Source organism: Prinia subflava (genome assembly GCF_021018805.1).
Source record: "Prinia subflava isolate CZ2003 ecotype Zambia chromosome W unlocalized genomic scaffold, Cam_Psub_1.2 scaffold_22_NEW, whole genome shotgun sequence".
Classification (NCBI taxonomy): domain Eukaryota; kingdom Metazoa; phylum Chordata; class Aves; order Passeriformes; family Cisticolidae; genus Prinia; species Prinia subflava.
In genome coordinates this window covers 278501-300359 of record NW_026960606.1, presented here as the reverse complement: position 1 = coordinate 300359, position 21859 = coordinate 278501, and positions in this window count along the sequence as shown.

Below are 21859 nucleotides of genomic sequence, written 5' to 3'. Positions count from 1 at the left end.
ATCGGTTAGGCTTTCTATACTTTTGTACTTGTTGGGTTCCCTGTACCCCACCCCTCGATTTTTCCTTTGTTTAACTCACATGACTCCGGCACCTGTCATGCGGCACACGGTTAGCTCCCTGTCATTTCTCCTGCCTTTGTAAATCCCTCCTATTTTTCCCCTGATTATTCCAAGTGATATTCTATTACACCTGTATCCCCTGGCAACCTGCCCCGGTTGGCTGGCAGTGGCTGGCCACCCCCTTTGTCCCCCCTCCAAATCCTTTGGACAAAAACCCCCCGCACCCCTCTCCCCCCGAGCAGTTTCGGGCTGAGGAGGTGTTTGCAATAAACCCTCTGTTCGTCTGAAACTGTTTCCTCCTTTCTTTCCACTGCCCGTCGAATCTCCATCGCTCGCATAAGCCTATACCAGGCAAAGAACCCACAGGAGTCAGTACTGCCTGCGAGCTTGCAGACTGACCCCCTACCACCCTGTCGCTGTGTCTGGGCCAGCGGCGACAGAGCCCGTTGGCTTTCTGTGAGCACACCGACGGAGGTGTGGCGCCCACCGTCCGGCACTGGAAAGGGGCTTTCAGCGCCTTTACGGAGCCCACGGGCAGGATTGGTGCGTCTCAGCAAGGAGCTGAGCTCACCTGAAATAATCCCTGGACGTCACATCGGCCCGGGTTTGAGCGCCCTCCGCGAGGGATCGCTCCCCGGGGAAGAGGAGGGCAGCCATCTCCGCCGCGTCCCGAAGACGGTCCTTCTCCGGTGGTGGATCTTCTGGAGCAGCTTTGGAGCACCACGCCAGGGGTTCGTAAGTAAGCAGACCCCCTAGTCCGCGGGGCGGGTCAGTGGGAACGGCGTTTCCCTTTCTGGCAGCCTGTGGGGGACAGCACCCCCCGGGCTGAGGTTGCGCGGCCCCCGGGATTTGGGTTTTTTGGCCCCTGTCCTGGGCTCACCCCCCCCGGTGTTTTTCCGTTCCCTCGGTTTGATTTAAAGCTTTTATTTTTGTGCGCGAGCACGGGCTCGCACGGCGCGGCTGCCGGCAGGCGCGGGTTTTCGCCGGCCAGCCAGTTTCGCCGCGTGTGCCGGCATTTTGCAGAGCGGTCGGGCGCGTGAAACATCAGTTTTAAAAAGCGCGCGGCGGCGGTTTTTTTTCGTTGCGTCTTTCGTTTGCTAGCTCCAGAAATTACGCAGGCAGAATGGGTGCTTCTCTGTCTGCTTCCCAGAAAGGAGTGTTTTACAGTTGTGTTACGTTATTAGAAGCTAATAAAGTTAAGTTCTCTAAGGACTGTTTAAAAAAGCTGGTCCGATGGCTTTTCCTGCACTACTCGACGGCGTCTCCGCCAATGGTACACAGCTCCCGGTTTTGGGAGCTGGTGGAAAAGAAACTGTTACAATTAGGTAACGCCGGGGAAAAGAACACACAGAAATTAGCCTTTTTAATTTTGCAATTAAAGACAGAAGCAACGAAAAAGGGAGTGCAGAAAAGCTCTCAGGAACCCCAGCTAGCCCCGGTTTCCCTTCAACCCAATCCCAGCCCCTCTGCCCCGAGAAAGGGAATTTTGAGGAAAGCAGCGACTCAGAGAGTTGTCCGCCCAGACTCTCCGAAAAATTCCCGGCCCCCGAGCCCCAGTAGCCCGGGACAGACTGCTGGGGACCCCTCGGAAGGCTCCGGCTAAGCTGACCGAGGACCTTTCCTTCCCCCTGCTTCCCCGAATTAAAAACCCAAAGTTCAGTTTAATTTAAATGCGTCACACTGGCCACAAAATGGCGGCAGTGATCCACCTAATGGCGCCCACTCCTCCACGTGGCCGCCACCCTTCCCCCATCCCCTGAACCCCTTTCTTCCCTCCATCCCCTTCCTTCCCTCAGCTCCTCCCTCCGCCCCTCCCATAGCCCCTCCCCGGACCCCTCCCTCCTCCCCAAAGGTCCCGCCCACTCGCCCTGCCCCTCGACACGCCCCTGAGGCGGGGTCGAGTCCCTCTCCCTGCCCCGGAAGGACGCCATCTTGCCAGCAATTTTCCCACGCCCTCATTTCCGGTTCCCACGGTTGCGAGCCTGAAGAAATGAGCGAGGGTGAACCGGAGGTCACTCTCTCTGCTGCGCCTGTCACCTACCACAGAACACGTGGTGGTGACACACCAAAACCCAATTGGCATGCTTTTTCCCAAAGCATCATTCGGGATTTATGCAAGGCGCACAAGGAATATGGCAGGGAGAGTCCCTACTTCCGTGGCCTCCTCACTGCTGATCTCGCAGGTGTCCATGTTGTTCCAGCAGACCTCCGGCAGCTTTTCTCTTGCCTGATGAATGGCACAGAGTTTAAGCTCTGGGACGCAGCATTTAAACAGGCCCTGCGAGAAGCAATGCCTCAGTTGCCCTTTCCAGCCATCGATGAAGAGGGCAATCCCCTCTCTCTTGAGTTGCTTGCTGGTGAAGGTTCCTATGTTTCCCCTGAGTCCCAGGCAGCCCTAATACCCTCAGCAGTCCTTTCAATTATAAAAGATATAGCCTGCAAGGCTTTCTTTTGTTTGCAGCCAGACGCACCATCACCACCCTATACCACCATTAGGCAGGGACCTTCTGAATCATTTGTTGCCTTTGTAGAGCGGCTCACCAGAGCAGTGGAAGTTCAAGTTAAAACAGAAAGTGCACGGGAAGGTATTATAGGGGAGCTTGTTTTCGTTAATGCTAACGACCTGTGTAAACAGGCAATTTTGAGTCTTCCCCTAGATCTGCCCCGCACTCTCCAGTCACTGCTCCAGGTGTGCCAGATGAAGGTGCCCTTCCTTGCCCGGAGGAACCCACCACCACCCTCCCAGGCAACTTTTCCGCCCAAGGCTGTGCGTGCTGCAGAATCATCCCAACAGCCTCTACATCGTCCGCCTCGGCGACGACCCTCCTTCGGCAACCGCCCTGGTCGCTGCTTCTTCTGCAAGGAGGAAGGACACTGGACTGCCAACTGCCCTAAGAAACCTTCACTACAGCGGACTGAAAATACATCTCCAGGAACACCGGTGCCTTCCCAGGCACAACAAAAAAACTGAAAGGGGAGCGCGGGTCCACCCAGCGCGACGACCCCAATCGGGTGGACCAGGCAGGGAACTCCAAAGGGGGTCAATTGGATGGACATTCTACACCAGACTCAAGAACACCTGAACATGATATAGCAAAACCTATTCTCACCACCTCTTCCTTTTTTGAACCCTACAGGTTGCATCTCACCAAACCATTGTACCTGATGGATAGGGACTTCCATTTTGTGACCATAGACCCAAAGAAGTTACATCAGTGGCCAATGACCGGCGAAGGTAAGTTCATCGTCGTCGGTGATTGCAAATACACTCCGCAGGAGACTGAGGTAGTCCCGGGGACACTTCACAATAACCCCAGGGCCCTCATTCTCTGGCTGCGCTGCACTCATCCGCCCACATTTTTACCCGAGGGCCAGGTCATGGCACAAGCAATTCCTTATGGTGACCCAGAACATCTTACCTTTACTGTAAATGCTGCACATCACATTTCCACCCGTAAGCCCTTAGTGCGATGTACGCTCACTGTGGGAGATGAGTCAATAGATAAAGATCTTGTTTTCCACACAGAGGCAGATGTGACGATTATTCCGACCGCGGAATGGCCGTCGCACTGGCCCCTAGAGGACGTGGACGGACAGATCCAAGGTGTAGGAGGGTTCCAATCCGCAAAACAGTCGAAAAACATGGTAAAAATTACGGGGCCAAAAGGACAATTGGCTGCCATCCGTCCTTTTGTTTTAGATTACAAGGAACCCCTGCTTGGAAGAGACCTCATGGCTCAGTGGGGGGTCACAATTGAAATTCCCGACCCCTCGCAAAATTTTTGGGCAGCGGCTGCTGAGAAGCGCCCGACCCTCAAACTGAATTGGACGACAGATAAACCAGTCTGGGTTGAGCAGTGGCCACTAACAAAAGAGAAATTACAGGCGCTTGAGGAGCTCGTGGAGGAGCAATTAGCTAAAGGTCACATCGTGGAGACCAATTCTCCATGGAACTCGCCCGTTTTTGTAATTCGAAAGAGTGACAAAAAACGATGGCGCCTCCTCCACGACCTCCGCCAAATTAACGAAGTAATTGAAGATATGGGGTCTCTCCAACCTGGGATGCCTTCCCCAACCATGCTGCCGCGAAATTGGAATCTGGCTGTAATTGACATAAAAGATTGCTTTTTCCAAATTCCTCTACACCCGGATGATGCCCCGCGTTTCGCCTTCTCGGTTCCTTCCATCAACCGAGCGGCCCCAAGGAAGAGGTACCACTGGAGGGTGCTCCCGCAAGGGTTGAAAGCCTCCCCAGTGATGTGTCAGCAGTACGTCTCTTCCTTGCTGTCCCCTGTGCGCGCAGCCACGGAGGGGGTTGTCATCCACCACTATATGGATGACATCCTCGTTTGCACGCCGACCGAAGATGAACTTATGCGAGCGCTTGACCTTGTAACCAATTCGTTAGTTGCTGCAGGGTTCGAGCTGCAAAAAGATAAGATCCAAAGGATGTCACCCTGGAAGTACCTGGGCCTGGAGATTGGTAAGAGGACCATTGTGCCTCAAAAATTGGAAATTCGGACAAATGTCCATACCCTTGCGGACGCCCATCAACTTTGCGGTGCCTTGAATTGTGTAAGGCCCTGGCTAGGTCTGACCACCGAGGATCTAGCCCCTCTTTTCAATTTATTGAAAGGGGGAGGGGAGCTCAGTTCACCTAGGGTGCTTACCGCAGAGGCAAAAGCAGCGTTGGAGAAGGTCCAGCAGGCAATGACATCACGACAGGCACACAGATGCGATCCCGAGCTTCCCTTTCGGTTCATCATTCTGGGTAAGCTGCCACATCTACATGGGATCATTTTTCAATGGGACACGGGTGCAAAAACATCAGCACACAACATCAAGGGCCAAGACAGAAAGGACCCTCTTCTTATTATAGAGTGGGTCTTTCTCAGCCACCATTGACCCAAAAGAATGACACAGCCACAAGAGCTTATGGCTGAGCTCGTCCGCAAAGCAAGAACGCGGATGAAAGATTTGGCAGGATGCGACTTCAAATGTATTCACATGCCAATTGGATTGTCAACAGGCCAAATGACCAAACCCATGTTGGAACACCTGCTTCAGGAAAATGAAGCACTTCAATTCGCTCTAGATTCCTTTAGGGGCCAAATTTCAATTCATCGGCCGGCCCACAAACTATTTAATTCAGACGTAACATTTAAATTGGCTTTAAAGAGTGTCCAGAGCAGGAGACCTCTCGATGCGATGACAGTTTTTACTGACGCGTCCGGGAGTTCTCATAAGTCAGTGATGACTTGGGAGGACCCTGAAACTCGGCAGTGGGAGGCAGATATTAAAGTAGTTGAGGGTTCACCTCAAATAGCCGAGTTGGCTGCTGTCGTCAGAGCACTTGAGAGATTCTCTGGACCTCTCAATATTGTAACCGACTCCGCATACGTAGCGGGGGTGGTATCTAGAGCAGATCAGGCAATTTTACAAGAGGTGTCCAACACAGCTCTGTATGAGCAGCTCTCGAAATTGGTCAAAATTGTCTCCCACCGAGAGCAACCGTTTTTATGTGATGCATACCAGGTCGCACACGGAATTGCCTGGGTTTATTGCTGAGGGTAACAGGAGGGCTGACGCTCTTGCTGCCCCTGTAGCGATAGCCCCATTGCCTGACGTTTTTGAGCAGGCCAAGCTCAGTCATCAGCTGTTCCATCAGAACGCGCCTAGCTTGGCTAGACGTTTTAACCTCACACGTCAACAAGCTAAGGCGATTGTTGGCTCGTGTCCTTCCTGTCAGTCCCACGCTGTGCCTACCCTGCATGCCGGAGTCAACCCTCGCGGGTTGGAGAGCTGTGAACTCTGGCAGACGGATGTCACCCACATTCCATCATTTGGGAGACTGAAGTACGTTCACGTCTCCGTCGATACCTTCTCTGGCGCTGTCTATGCCTCTGCGCACGCAGGTGAGAGGGCCCAACATGTTATCCAACACTTTGTTCAGACCTACTCATTCATGGGCATCCCCAAGGGGATCAAAACAGACAACGGCCCTGCGTACAAGTCCAAGGAATTTGCTGGCTTCCTGCAGCAATGGGGAGTGGAGCACAAGACAGGCATCCCCCACTCCCCCACAGGCCAAGCAATCGTAGAGAGGACACACCAAGAGATCAAGAGGGTCCTTAAACAACAGCAACGGGTGTTAAAGGTGGAACCGCCGGCAATCAGATTGGCCCGAGCCCTTTATGTCATCAATTTTCTAACTTGTTCTTTTGAAAATCCCAATCCGCCCATTACCATACACTTTGGGTGCAACAAGGAGTGGCAGTTCGATCCCAAGCCCCCGGTGCTGGTGAGATCGCCTGAGTCAGGAAAGGTGGAGGGTCCGTTTGACCTGGTGACATGGGGGCGTGGATACGCCTGTGTCCTCACGCCTACCGGAATCAAATGGATACCTGCCAAATGGGTAAAACCATTCATTAAAAGGAAGAGGGAGCGTGACGACAGCGTCCCGCAGGTGGCTTCGGCGGCATTCCGCCGTCGAAGGCGAGTCTCCTCCAGACCCTCTCTTCCCATCCTGTGGGAATGGGACCATGACCTGTCCTTTACCTATTTCTGTGACCCAAATTAATAATTTTTGGCCTCCCAGTTTTGTTTTTCAGACCCGGACCCAAGATGCTAAGCCTCCTGACCGTGCTCTTTCTGACCAAGCTGCTAACATTCACCCAAGCTTGGACCGTCCCACAGTCGCGAGCCAACGTGTGGGCTCTGCTCGCAGAATCTATGGGACAGGATCACATCTGTCTCAATCAAGCATCGGCCTCAGACCCGATGTCCACATGCCTCATGGGGATTCCCTTTAGACAGTGGGAAATGCCTGAAAGACTTCTCCATTGTGCCCACTGCATCAGTAAGACCTCCCAATTTAATCCTTTTATTGGCTGGAAGAATTTTGTGCTTTCCCTGCCAGATATGAAAGAGGAACCCCGAGAGCTGCGGCTCCTCGGAGCAACTACAGTTCCCGCCTGCATTCGTATTACCAATTCGGCCGACGCTTTAGACAACCGCACCAAGCAAGCTTTTCAATCTAAAGTGCTAGACAGAGCCCACTCGTGGTGCAAGAAGTTGGCCAAGGGAGTTCTTCCCCCTGAAATTCACAACCACCCCAAAAAGTTACCCGAGGGAGTCTTTCTGATCTGCAGAGATCAAGCTTGGGCAGGTATCCCCTCTCGTCTTTCTGGAGGTCCGTGCACCCTAGGAAAGGTAGGGCTGTTCACACCCAACAAGATGCAAATTACAGATTGGAAAGAAAAGCAAAAGAAACAAAGTAGTGCACATGGATTGGCAGTTTCCAAAAGAGACCTTAGAAAATTAGACCCGGATTGCGATTCGGTAATTATTCATTGGAACAAAACTAAAGAGGTCACAATCACAAATTTTGCCCCATGGGTCTCCTTTGCTAAGGCCGTTGGGGAATTGGGACATTTAAAATGTTGGGTGGCGAAACAAGCAAATTTAACCTCCAAAACCCTATTCAACCTCCTGGAGGACGAGGAAATAATGAGGCAAGCTTCCCTCCAAAATCTGGCAGCCATAGACTACATCATACTTCTCCACGATCACACGTATGAGGAGTTTGAGGGTCTATGTTGTTTTAATCTGTCGACTCGGGCTGAGAGCACTCGAAAACTCATTGTACAGATGCAAAATATGATCAGTGACATCAAAAGAGAGACAGGTGATTAGATGAGCAACATTTTTAAAGGTTGGGGTTTATCTGGATGGGCCGGGTCCATTTTAAAAACATGTCTGTTGATTTTGTTTATTATTTTAATTGTTTGTCTTGCTTTCGGACTAATCAGGAGATCTTTAATTTAGTTTTAAGTTCGACATCTACCCCCTCTCCGGCTGCTGCTCGGGTCGCCAAGGCCACGGCTCCTGAAGACGAGTTGAAGGAGCTTGAAAAGGAGCTTGAAGAAGAAAGTGACGGTGAAAGCCTCGCAGACGATTAGTGGCCAGCTCAACAACCTCGATTCACCAAATGTTACCTGGACTCTGAGCATCTGCCGGACCCCCCTCACTTCTGTTCTTTTAGTAAAAAGAAAACGGGGAGATGTGGCAGTGTGTTAATTTAATCGGTTAGGCTTTCTATACTTTTGTACTTGTTGGGTTCCCTGTACCCCACCCCTCGATTTTTCCTTTGTTTAACTCACATGACTCCGGCACCTGTCATGCGGCACACGGTTAGCTCCCTGTCATTTCTCCTGCCTTTGTAAATCCCTCCTATTTTTTCCCTGATTAGTCCAAGTGATGTTCTATTACACCTGTATCCCCTGGCAACCTGCCCCGGTTGGCTGGCAGTGGCTGGCCACCCCCTTTGTCCCCCCTCCAAATCCTTCGGACAAAAACCCCCCGCACCCCTCTCCCCCCGAGCAGTTTCGGGCTGAGGAGGTGTTTGCAATAAACCCTCTGTTTGTCTGAAATAGTTTCCTCCTTTCTTTCCACTGCCCGTCGAATCTCCATCGCTCGCATAAGCCTCTACCAGGCAAAGAACCCACAGGAGTCAGTACTGCCTGCGTTGCTCGCAGACTGACCCCCTACCACCCTGTCGCTGTGTCTGGGCCAGCGGCGACAGAGCCCGTTGGCTTTCTGTGAGCACACCGACTGAGCCAATCAGGTTTGAATGCAGAGTGAAACAGTCTTACTCATGGCCTGTGTAATGAGCCTCGTGAAGATGTATCAAGTCTGAGGGTTGACCTGCAACCTCCCAGAGTGGCTTAATAATATTGCTACATGGCTCCTTGGGTGTGTTTTGTAAAGCAAAGGTTTTAATAAAATAGAAAATAACAAACAATACAGAAACAAAAGAACAAAGCAGTGTGCAGGTGCCAGAGAAGCATCTGACACCTGACTAGAAATCCCAAGAAGCACTTGAGCACCTCTGTGCTCCTTCTTAAGTATACAATGATCAAGGAGGGACAATTTGGCTTGCTGCCAATAGAAACAGCTATAGATTTTGAGAAACATTTCCAAAGCCCAATCAGTGCCCCTGTGCTGGCACTGGGCCAATTGCGATAAGGGAAGAACAGAAAGTTCTGGTTCCTTTCCATAAAAGTTGGGGCAAAACCGAAACCCCTTTTCCTTATTTGGAAACATTTGTTTGGTGCAGTGCAACAGCAGTCTTCTAAATAGCCTATATAAGAGCTGTGCACTCCATTGAAGCTCTCTGTGCCGCATGAACTTCCGATGTGTCGTCTCTCCATCTCCCCCACCGTGACATTTGGTGAACTCTGACTTGATGACGATAACTAAGCCACAAGAAAAGAAAGGAGATGGAGCACCAGAGGCACAGCTGAAAGCTGTGAGGGAAAATACAGCCAGAGCTGTAAATGAAAAGCAGCCAGAGCTGTGAGAGAAAAACAGCTGTGTGAGGAAGGCAGACAGAGAGCTGCCAACAGCCAAGGAGCTGTGATTGTCCAGACAAAGACAGAAAAAGGGTGAGCCACTTCTGAGGACATAGGTAGTCAAATTTCAGCAGAGGACAAAGCTATAATGAATATTTGGACTCTGATCCTAAGGAAAAGAGGGGCTGAGCACAATGAAGAAGCTTTAGAGACTTTACTGCAGTTTTGCAGGAGCCAAGGTGTAGAAATCACCACAGATGCCACCTTTAATGTTAAAATCCAGGAACAAGTTGGCCAATTGATTTTTGACTCTGCCTCTAGAGGCAACGAAATTGCTATGTGTTTTAACTCCCTGAAGGATATTGATGGACAAGTTAAAATTGATAACAGCCAAAAGAAACCCACAAGCTGCTGCAAGGACCCCAGTGCCCCTTGCTCAAGATGGCAGAGAGCACATGGCCTAGGGCTCAAAAAACCCCCAGATAGCAGATGCCAGGTGACACGAGAGCCACTTTTCCAAGATGGTGGACACCATGTTGTCACCATGAGATTTCGTAGTTTTCTGAGAGTTCATATTAAAGTAGAAGTTCTCACTTTCTCACGCTCTTTCATGTAAACAGATCTTGTTTTGTAAATATTGCCATTGTTTTCACATTCCTTCTCCAACAGAAGGGGAGGTTGAATAGCAGTCCTTTTGACCAATGTGGTTGAGAGGTGGAGATACCACTCTCCAATCCATGATCACCTTTCTGAAAGTATATAACAGGATGCAATTGTCACGATCCGATGTACAGTTGTGATGGTTCGTTTTGATTTCAAAGTGCAAAAAGAGGCAGTGAGAACTTAGTTCAAGTAAAATCAATGTATCTTTATTGATACACACAATACACCATAGAAGAGAAGGGAAAGAAAGAGAGAGAGAGAGAGAAAAGAGGAAAAGGGGTTATATAGCTACTGACAGCAGATGCGAGTCCTCATGACACTGGAACCAATAGACCACCTTTCGCAGTCCTCGTGGCATGCGGCAATAGATCCGTCTTCTCCATCGGGGAGGCCTCAGAGACTCTCCTTCTCAGGGTGATTATTATAGTCCTTTTTCAAGGCGAGGCGCAACAGGCCATTGAGGAGGGGGAGACCTCGTGAACACCGCAGGTGTTCTTGCACTATGTAGGAGTGGGGCAGGCTGGGCTTTGCATCAGGTACAGCACAGTCAGTCAGAGCAAACACAACCGCCACAAACACGGCCCAGATACCGTAACAGCCCCCCATTGTTCTTGCACAGGTCTCTGAGGAGGGTGTCTTGGTCCAATGGGTGCACCTGCAGGGAGAAACCTGGGTCCCACCTCAATCAGGCCAGGACTCCTGTGCTGTGGCCCAGGGTCCTTGGGGTCTCAGCCTCTGACAATAGTGAGACAGATGGGGGATCTTCGGACCGACTCTTACAAAGGATTCTCTCTGCCCTGCTCTCTCTCTCACAATTTCCAAGTGTCCATGTGGTCATTTTCAGCGTGGCAAACAGCGACACCATGTGGCACAGGAGCTTCCTGCTCTAGATGGCAGAGCCTGTGCGAAGCAGGTACAGCCTGCCAAAACATCCTGAGATGGCAAAGCACAGGGAACAGCCCGCGGGCAGAGATGATGCACTGGGCACGTGGGAAGAGCATCTAGAGGGGGAGCAGCCCTAGCCCTGCAGGGCCATGCTATCAGGGCAGGACCCCTCCCTATCACAGGTGCTGGATGCATTTGCACAGCCTGCATGGTGGCTGCCCCACCGCGAGCTTCAGAAGCCCCTGCAGCGTCAGCAGAGGCTGGGTTGGCCCACACAGTGACCGGGTTCCCCTCTGCCATGCCTGCAAGAGCCATTCTCCATTTCTTCCACCACTTGCATTGCCATGGAAACTCTCAGCCTCCCCCTCCACCTCCAGCTAATTGGTACAGTCCTGGAGCCCTGCAGATAGCCCAGCCTTTGCTTGATATCCCTCCTCGCAGTGGCGCTGCGCCTCCTGGAGAACCCAGAAGCATTGTGGGGCTGGAAGCCAGCAGAGAAGCCAGCAGCCTGGAACCAGAGCCCTTCTGGTGCCATGTGTGCCTGTGCCATGTGCAGAGCCACCAACATCCAGGGCCGCAGGATGCCGTGCCAAAACTTTTGTATCCTGGCAGACTGTGTGTGAGGCGCTCATGGCACATGCCGCATCTGCAGACCCAACAAAGAAGGACACTTGTGCCACCAAGACAGCTGTGCAGACCCCTTCTGCTCTACCAGCGAACGACAATAAGTCTGTTGGGGTGTTGGAGGAGAACCAGAAGATGGCCCCTGGTCCCCCAGTCTGTTTGATCCTGGAGGGGACCCTGAGAGTATCACAAAAGAGCTCTCACTGCCCTGCAATATGCAGCATCATCTGGAGCTATGTCATGGTGAGTGGCTGGAGCTGGGATAGCCCTTTCTGACAGCATGTTCCATCTCCGTTTGCCCTCTGCAAGAGTGGAGCAGCAGCAGGAGGGGGGGCATGCAGTGCCATGGGGGCCACTACAGTGAGCATGCAGCCCCAAGCACATGGTGGCGAGCACATGGCCATGCCATGCTGGTGACCAGGTAGCACAGCCAGAGGACAGCAGCGAGCAACAAGCCACCCTCACAGTGAGTCCAGCAAGACATCCGCAGTTCTCTCCACGTAGACTGTGAGGAAGAGTCCCAGGGAGCCTGGTAGCACCAGCAAGGGCAGCACCCGCAGGAGTAGCGCTGCGTCCCTGCTCCTTGCACATGGCAGGCTTTGCCCAGTGAGGCGCGGCCGCCATCTTGTGTGCCGGTGGAGCCCTGCAAGTCTCCCCAGGGTAGGCCCCAACCCGCACCGCTCCCGCAACAGCCAAGGCTCCCTTTCTCCTGCAGACCCTCTTGAGCTGACACTGTGCTAGACCCTTACTATTATGATTGTCTTTTTTAATGTACCACCTTGTGACCTCAAAAGCATTGCTCTGATTGTTTTTTGTGAGAGATGCTCCTTTAATAATTCTAAATTGTAAGCTATCTTCTGAAACAGAAATGACCTGATATGTTTTTCTACAGTACCCTTTTCTGTAAGAACAGCTCCCACCTTGCTACTTCCCTAATGTGGAAAAGGTTACCACTAGAATGAAGACCTAAAACTATCATCCTAAAGCAACTTCTCACTCAGGGCTTGTTATCTCTTGAAATCACTTAGGGAGGTAATGTTAATATAATTGTAATGTCCCAAGCCTAGCTTTATATACCTTCTGTGAAGGAAAATTAACAAATTTAAGTATTGACATTTTTTACTTTTGTTAAAAAACAACTTTTTGATTTCACCAAATGACTGTTCATGAGAAAAATTCAAGGTTAGCTGTGTCATTATAGTGTATTTCTGGAATCAGACAGCATTAATACATAGAGCTTTTATGAAGAGATTTGGTTGTAAGATAATTATTTAATGTTCCTAATAAGCATTCCTTTAGTTATGTTAATAAAATTTGCTTATAGGTATTTTAAGGAAACCCTCTCAGTCAAGGCTTAAGGCTCTGGCCAAGCCCTAGCCCTGGCTGACTGTGGATTTTACTCTCAGACCCAGGTGTTTCTGCACTGAAAGTGTAATCAAGTAATTTTGACTTGCTGTTGGAGTCAAGGACATCCCTCTGTCCACTCTGAAGGGTTTGGAGACTGGACAGGGGGATTTGGGATATGTACAAGGGGGTCAGCCAGCCTCACACAGAGCCCAGGAGGACACTGCTTTTGATGCCTGGCCATGGGAGTGAATACTCACATTGTATGAAGAAACACAAGCTGAAAGAATTCAAAATAAGTAGTAGCTAATTTATCATAGAATGTAAATGTAGAAGCTAGGATTTTTAGTATATGGGTCTGAAGAGACAAGATGGAGGAATTGGGGAATGGCCCCTGTCCTCCTTGTTCTTGCTCTCATCCCTCATCTTTTGCTGAGTTGGATTTTAAGGATTGGTTTAGAGTAGAAATGACATGTTAGCATAGGTAGTAGGTATTGACAAAATTTTGTAAATAAAAAGTATGTTTTGGATGGTGGTTGGGTCAAGGGGACCGTACATAAGGTCCAGGACCCTCTGATCCGGGCAGTTGGCAGTGTGTCCTGCTCTGCTGGGGACGCCTTGCAGAGCTGGGAAAGAACTGAGAGATAATCAAAGAATAAACAACCTTGGAAACACGGACTGGAGGACTCAGCTTGTCTTCTCTGGCTCCGGCATGGAACCTTTAGGGCTAGAGAAGCAAGAAAACCTTATTACCTCCGGGAACAGCAACCCTGAGGAGAATCTCAGGGAACAGCAACCCAGAGAACTTGCTAATTTGATCTTACAAAATCTGGACCCCTTTTTTAGAAGTAAACTTGGAAACCTTGTCCAGAAAAGGTTCTCCAACTCCTTACTGCAAAATGAGGCTCCCCAGCGATGACAGACCCTGGGTCATGGTAAAGCATTTAGGCAGTTGTAAGTATTACCTTGTTGATTTTTGTTCAGTAGTTCTTGTTTTATTAGATGTATTGTTTTACTGTTCATAATGAGAAAAGTGCATGTTATACTAAACACTCATGTGAATTTATTAGGTGAAAAAATGTTCATGTTATAGTTGTTGAGGCTGAAAACAGTTGGGTACTGATAACCTGTTCAGCTACCACAGCAAACAGAGCTTATTTGCCTTGATGTAAACATATCTAAATGGTGCTATACAGTGGACTGGGAATCAAAGACTGGAAAAATGATCAGCCTGGTTGCTCAGTGCTACGCTTATTCTGCATTTTCTCTATCTGTGTTTAAAAGCAGAGATGCAATTGTAAAAAATCTAATTCAGGACACCTACAAATATGCATTTTTGATTGGCTAGTGCTCACCAGGTCAAGGCCTGCACAAGGGTCGAAGCCCTTTAAATGACTCTGTCTGACCCATCATTCACTGATGTTTATGATCATTTTGTTCATATTCACAGTGATCCTTTTATAAAACTATTGTACTCCAGCCTGACAGCTAGCATTCATCCTGGGTATAAGCTTAAGGCTTCTTAAAGGATTGTCCAAATATACTGTAATCCACTGAGTTTTTATCAGTGAGGCTAACAAATTTTTACTCTGAAGTCACATGTATTAATCTCAGCAGCCAAAACTATTTATAGTTGTAGGTTGCTATCACCAGCTCACCTGGGCCAGGCTGTGCAGCTGAACATGCATGAAACAGCTGCATTGACGCCTGTGAAGAGAAGTGTCTCCTTGCCTGCAACACTAAAATGGAACTGAATTTTTAAGATAATTAGGTTAATTGTCAAAGAACTAAAACATCAGTGGGGTTCTGATCTGTGAAATATTTTCTCTTTGATTGCAACAGACAGCATTAACTATTTACTTTCTTTGGTAGACTGACTGTCCATCCACAATACCCAGATTTCTCATCCTACCACCAGAAGTGGGAAACAAGTGATTCCATGGGATCCGCAGTCTCAGCCTCAGCAAGTTCAGACCAGCAAGGTATATAGGAAAAGCTGTCAATGCAAATGTCAGATAAATTGACTGGCAAAGTTTACAGTGGGCAGCTCCTCAAACTCAGTTAGAGGAGGTTCACTGAGAACCATTAAACTACAGTAATTCTGTTAAAGTTTGAACATATACCAATGGTCTGCATATACCACATGTGTAGTCAAAGAGCATCTATTAAGTGCATCTGCAAAAGGTAATTAAGAAAGTAAGAAAATTGTCACTGAGTTTAAATTCATTCTAATATCTACTCTTATGTTTTTTAAAATATAATTCCCTCCATTTTGTGAGAACTACAGATTTTATTGGAAAAAACAAGGCTTTGAGACAAGGCATCAAAAATAAATGCAGTGAAATATTGTGCATTACCACTGTAGATCTGATCTTTTGCCTGAACTGAATTCAGTCCAGCTCAATTTATGTACCACAGATGAGTGCTAGAGACAACTGAACAATATCACAATGCATGCTTAAAAGAAACCAGACTTTACTAAGCCAGCAATTATAGAAATGTTTATATAAAAAATTGAATAGCATGGAAACATAGTACTTTCTTGCATGAGCTTCTGGAAAGAATTCAGGAAAATATAATTACAGTATTAGCTAAAATGAAGACAGGACAAGCCATTGTTGAGCATGCCCATGGCACTTTTAAGCCTATCCTTGAAAAACCAAAAGGGGTAATGTGTAGTGAAATCCTGTGGAGTAGGGTGGCCAAAGCTCTGTAAACTTTAAACCATCTAACGATATTGCCAAATTCCCAAAATCCTCTAATCTTAAACCATTTTTTGTCATTATAGTCCCCGTAGAACAGTGACCAGAACAAACCTCAGCACCAGCTGGATGGAAATCTGAGACCTTTGGAATGATAACTCACCTATGACTTCACTTGGACTTCAAGAGTCAGACACTTTAAGGACATTACTAACAAAAAGAAATGCTACTTCTGATAGTTTTAAATGTTACCTCTGATGGTTTTTAGGTTGGTTTGTTTGTAACATTCAAGTGATAAGTTGTAAGTTGAAAGTAATTAGCCACCCAGTAATATTGTGCCTTTGTTAGCTCCTGGCCATGATCATAAAAATTTTGATGGGACACACCAATAGCTAGAAAGATAAGGTTTGTTGAGTTTAGTGAAGAATTTCATTCTCCTTGTACCATGTTTGTCATCCTTTCTGCAAGGGGTCTCGCAGAGGGATGATAAACACGGCTTTTATATTTTGAAAACATAAAGGGGGAACTGAAGAAGGAGGGATTTGGCTACAGAGAGCAGATGCCAGACAATCCTTGATGAAAACATAAGCAGGTAGCTATTGGTCAGTGAGCTGAGTGGTAACCAAATCATAGCCAATCAAGTTCAAATGCAGAGTCTTTTGAATAGCCTATATAAGAGCAGTGCAGGCCATTAAAGCTCTCTCTGAACTTCCGATGTCGTGTCATCTCTCCATCTCCCCCAACCGTGACAAAGAAGAGCTGTGACAATTTTTAGGATTAATAGGGTATTGCACCATCTGGACTATTCTGTTACTTTTGAAATCCAGATAGCTCCAATGTTGCAGTATAGACACAAGAAAGGCAGCAAAACTTTAGCCAGACTCAGAGAAGGAATTGGAATTGTATGTGGATGTTAAACAGGGCTGTGCCAAAGGAATTCTAGTGCTAAAATGTTTGACCCATCGTTGAGGGGATGGCCCCAGTTAGCTCTATGGGTAACTGAGGCTCTGTTGTCTCCAGAATTGTGCAGCCATGGCTTTGATGGTAACTGATAGCAGAATTGTTAAAGTCTGGCATCAAGTTCTACCTGTTTGATGGAACAGGAGGGTTTTGAATTGAGAACCCAGCCTCTTGTTTAACTGGACCTGATAAAGGAGCCTTATAGGAGGCTCATGACCGGTGTCCAAAACTAGACAAGAAAATAAAATTCTGTAGTCAGATGGCTATAGAGCAGGTATTTGTTTATTCAGTGCCAGGAGAGAGAGGGATCACTCCACCAAAATTCACTCACTCTTCTCTAGTTTATGGTTACATGTTAAAAGTCATTCCACGCAACGTCACAATTACAACATATCATTAGCATACTCATATTTGCATAAAGCTGTGTCATGATTTTATAACAGTTTGTTGCTTTTGTGCATGGGTCAGTTTCTCCTGTGGTGTTGGTCAGTCTTCTGGTGGTCTTTTGATGAAGACTTTTGTAGTCTTCCTCTGATCTGAACATTTTTACCTCTGTCCTTCAAAGCATGCCCTGTGCTCTTGTTTTTCAGTCTGTTTTTAGCTAAATTTGCAGTTTGCCAGTTATGTTAAAACTTGCTATCTTGCTTTTCTTTGCTTGCACATGTTATCTTGCTTGCTCTGCTATCTTGCTTGCTTTACCTGCACATTTACAATATCTTGTTACAATATAACTTGTGGTTAAACTTTTGTTACATATCACCTAGGCTTCATGACTCTATCTAGGTAACAGATCTCGAGACTCGAGCCAGGGAAGATTTACAGGATGTCCCTCAGATGAATGGCAAAAAAGTATTTATTGAGGGATCTTCAAGAGTAATAGGAGGAAAATGAGTCACTGGATATAGTAAAAGGAGGGGAATTGCAAGAAGAGGGGAAACTACCATGCACATGGTCAGCACAGACCACAGAGTTGTATGCCTTAATAAAAGCCTGTAAATTGTATCAAGGAAAGATGGTGAATTGTGGAGTCCCTGAAACCCCTTGGGACAATTCCCAGGGTCTTGCCTTGAAAAGACAGACCATAGAGTCTTCCCTGCCTAGGCTGAAAGAAAGAATCTTCCCCATGGTGCTTTGCACACAGTGGTCTGCCCTGGTCTCTCTTCTCCCCATGTCCCTGGTTCTTGTGGTTTTTCCTTTCCCTGTTTCCCTATTGATGGTGGCATCCTGGATAGCTGACCCCGTTTTCCCTATAGGTCACTGACCTTTGCCTTGCCTTTGTACTGCCCCCGTGCCCTCAGGTCATTGGCCACTGACCCCATACTTAAGCCTGTGCACAGCACATGGTGAGGTCTTTTATTCCTTATTCTCTTCGGCATGCCAGAATAAACCTTTGCTGGAATACATCATATAGAAGACCCTTCTTGCCTCTTCTTGCTGAGCTTAGCCGTGGCGTGTGTGGATGTGTGAGCTTGACTGTTTTGCCTGAATCCTTCCCAGCAGCTTTTCCACAGGAGATGCTTATGGGGATATAGGCAGCAGCTGCACCATCTAAAAAGCACACTGCCACAGTGAATATGTTTGCAGATTAGAGGTATGCATGTGGGGTGGTGCGTGCATTTGGAAAACTAGGAGGAGAGAAGTTTGTTAACCAGTAGGGAAAAATGTTTGCTCCTGAGAGCTAAATTACTCACCTGTTGGAGGTGGTGAATTTACCAAAAGAGGTGGAAATTGTGGCAGTGTGTTAATTTAATCGGTTAGGCTTTCTATACTTTTGTACTTGTTCCCTGTACCCCACCCCTCGATTGTTCCTTTGTTTAACTCACATGACTCCGGCACCTGCCATGCGACACACGGTTAGCTGCCTGTCATTTCTCCTGCCTTTGTAAATCTCTCCTATTTTTCCCCTGATTAGTCCAAGCGATGTTCTATTACACCTGTATCCCCTGGCAACCTGCCCCGGTTGGCTGGCAGTGGCTGGCCACCCCCTTTGTCCCCCCTCCAAATCCTTCGGACAAAAACCCCCCGCACCCCTCTCCCCCCGAGCAGTTTCGGGCTGAGGAGGTGTTTGCAATAAACCCTCTGTTTGTCTGAAATAGTTTCCTCCTTTCTTTCCACTGCCCGTCGAATCTCCATCGCTCGCATAAGCCTCTACCAGGCAAAGAACCCACAGGAGTCAGTACTGCTTGCGAGCTTGCAGACTGACCCCCATACCGCTCTGTCGCTGTGTCTGGGCCAGCGGTGACAGAGCCCGTTGGCTCTCTGTGAGCACGCCGACGGAGGAAATAATTCATGTTACGGGACATCAGGCAGGGTACTCAGAAGAGACAATAGGTAATCAAATGGCCAATTGTCTTGGGGCGATTTTCTAATGATACTTTATTCTCTAATCATCTGCTTTATGCCCAGAAATACCTGCAGTATCTTTAGGATGAAGAGGGGGCCGGGCCAGAGCCTGGGAACCCCCAGCACAGGCTCTGTTCAGTCTCTCTTCAGCATGGTCGGATTGTTACTTCAGTACCTTTGTTGGATTAATTTTTGCCAGTTTAAGCGAGAAGCTTCTGGGGGTGTCTTTGGGGTTTTTTCCCTTCCCCTGGCCTGGAGGTTTTTCACCAGCAAATTCTTTCAGTGGATTTTTGGGTTTTCTTCCTTGAACTATTTGGCTTGGTAATTTCTTTTTGGTCTGTCCTGGGATCTGGGAGGGGCGCTGCCCGAACCTGAGACCTCGGAGAAGCCAAAACAACATGAGACTGGATGCTGAAACCCACCAATTTCTCCTGCTGAGAGGAAGAGACTAACACTAGAAAGGTTCCCGTCTATTCTGCCTGAGGGGCTATGTGAACTCCTGTTCTTCCCACCTCCTGAGACAAAGAAGGACAGCCACCATTTTTGCCTCTCGGCCATGCAGCAAAGTGAGGCGTGGGATGTAAGGTTCCATTTTTTTTCCTGTGCTTTGCAGGTATCTTGCTTTGTTAATAAACAGTTTTACTTTTTCTTCACTTTCATCTGCTGGTGTCCATTTCTTTCATTGGCAGAAGAAAAGGGAGGTATTGAAGCCCTTTCCCTTTAGAGGAAACACTAATTCCAGGACATTTTCTCCTGAAATTTGTTTCCAAACCAAGACACCAATGACGATGTTCAGAAAGTAACACTTCTGCCAGAGGTCTCTGGGATCTTCCCTTTGCTCCCTGTAGCTCAGCCTGTTGCCAGGAGGAGGGGGGAGTGGTCCTGTCTTTTCTGCCAGAGGAGCTGGAGATAATGAAAAGTGGTGGGGCAGAAGAAAGAAGGGAGAATTGATTTACAAAGGACAGTAAACAGTGGATGCCAGGAGCTTCGACCCTGCAAATATTAACACTATGGAGGAAGTCAATGGGGCTCTCAAGGATTGGCAGAAACCTTCCTCAAGATGTACTGTCTTGGGTCTTTTTGTTTTAGCAAAACGAGCTATTGAGATTGCAAGGCAGGAGAGGGACCCTGGGCTATACACCCTTTCCAGGGATGTCAGGTGTATTTTGCTGAGATGGCCAGGGCAAGAGGACTTAAATATCTTCTGGTAGTGGTATGTTGGCTGGCAAGATGGTCAGAGGCTTTTCTGGTCACATCCGCAACTATTGCATTGTTGTCGAGAGTTTGGCACATCTTCATTGAAGATCAAAAGCTGAGTAGTTGTAACAGTCCTTTATTGCATGGCTAAAATCAGCCTCATGAAGGCGAAGTTGTTACAGTTTGTGCCAGTATGCAGAAAGCATAAAGTCCCCAAGTCCCAAGCAGAAGCAGCAGCGTCTTATCAGTAGCAGCTGCAGCAGCAGCAACAGTGTGTCCTGGTGTGAGGGGAAGTGAGTTTTTTCAAGAGGCTGTGGTCAAACCAATCAGTAGTCAGGTTTGAATGTTGGCACTTTTAGTGGCCACTGAGGGGTTGGACACGCCTCCAAGGACACAAGGAGTTAAAAGCGAAGCCTCCCAGAGGGACTTCCTCTTTTCTGGCTCCGCTTTCAAGAGAGGAGCACCTTTTTGCCTCCTCTCCCTCTCAGCTTTAGGCTGAGCGGGGGAGGGGAACCACGCGGCCGGGCTGAGGAGAACCACGCGGCCAGGCAGAAGTAAGCTGGGGCCCTGGGGGGGAAGAGAGTAGACAGGACTGGAGCTGAGCTGGTCCCATCCAGGATGGAGGGGTGGAGAACTTCAGAGGTGCCTTTGGTCCCCCCATCCCCACCCCCCCCCTTCCCCAAGGAGAGAGACTGCTGCTTCAGCATTTCGAACACTGGCAGCAGGCAGCAGGGAAGAAAGAGCGGGGGGAGCGGAGAGGAGAAGTTCCCGCTGTGTAAAGAGGTGCCCAGTCCGAGACCCCCCTAGGAGCCAGGAACTGTTAACCCTTTCTTGGCAGAAAGAAATTTTTTTCCCAGACATTGATTCTCATAGCTAGTAGTTTCAGGAGAGAAAGAAAAACAGCCTGGGACCGAAATGATAAAGTACGATTGGAAAGAACCTAGATGGGCAAAAATTGAAGAAGAGTGGCTTCTAAGCTAAACTTTTCTTGCATAATGTTAGCCATAGACTGAACTCAAGTCTCTTTTGAACATAAACTGCATTTGGGTAAATGCAGCTGCCTCTGCTTTTGCTACAGTGACTGGCACTTTAAGAGTAGAGCAAACAGAGAAGAGAGGGAGAGGGTGTGGTAGCCCCCTCTGCCCTTGGGGAAGGTCTGCTCTTAGAACCCTTGGCCCCAGGGGAAAAATGGAGAGAGATCAGCATGCAAGCATCCTTAAAAGAGCCCTATAGCATCTTTGGCCCATAGACAGTAGTGAGAGCACTAGACATAGAAAGGAAGGTGCCACCCTGGCACACTTCAGGCAGTGCCATGGGTGACATAGAAACACATAAAGACTAGGAAAGTATGAATATGCATAATGGTTTATGAATATGCAACAGGCTGATGTAATAGAAAAGGTATTTAAGGAATATGTCTGAAGATAGAAGGTGTGCTTTTGGCTGAATGCCAAGCACCCGGCGATTTTAACACTTTATTTCTGTCTCCTATTGTCTTTTTATTAAACTTTTTAAATTATACCAGGAAAGTGAACCCCGTTTTTCACAACTGGGTCTCTCGTCCAGGATTAACACCTAGCTTCCAAGACCCTGGGAGACCCAGAGCGGGGAGGTGCACCCCGCCTGAGTTCAGTTGCCCTGCGCCACTTATTCTGCTGTGAATTGGAAGTTGCAGGTCGAACACCCTATGGACAAGAAGGACACTAATAAAGCAAAGGAAAAGGGGAA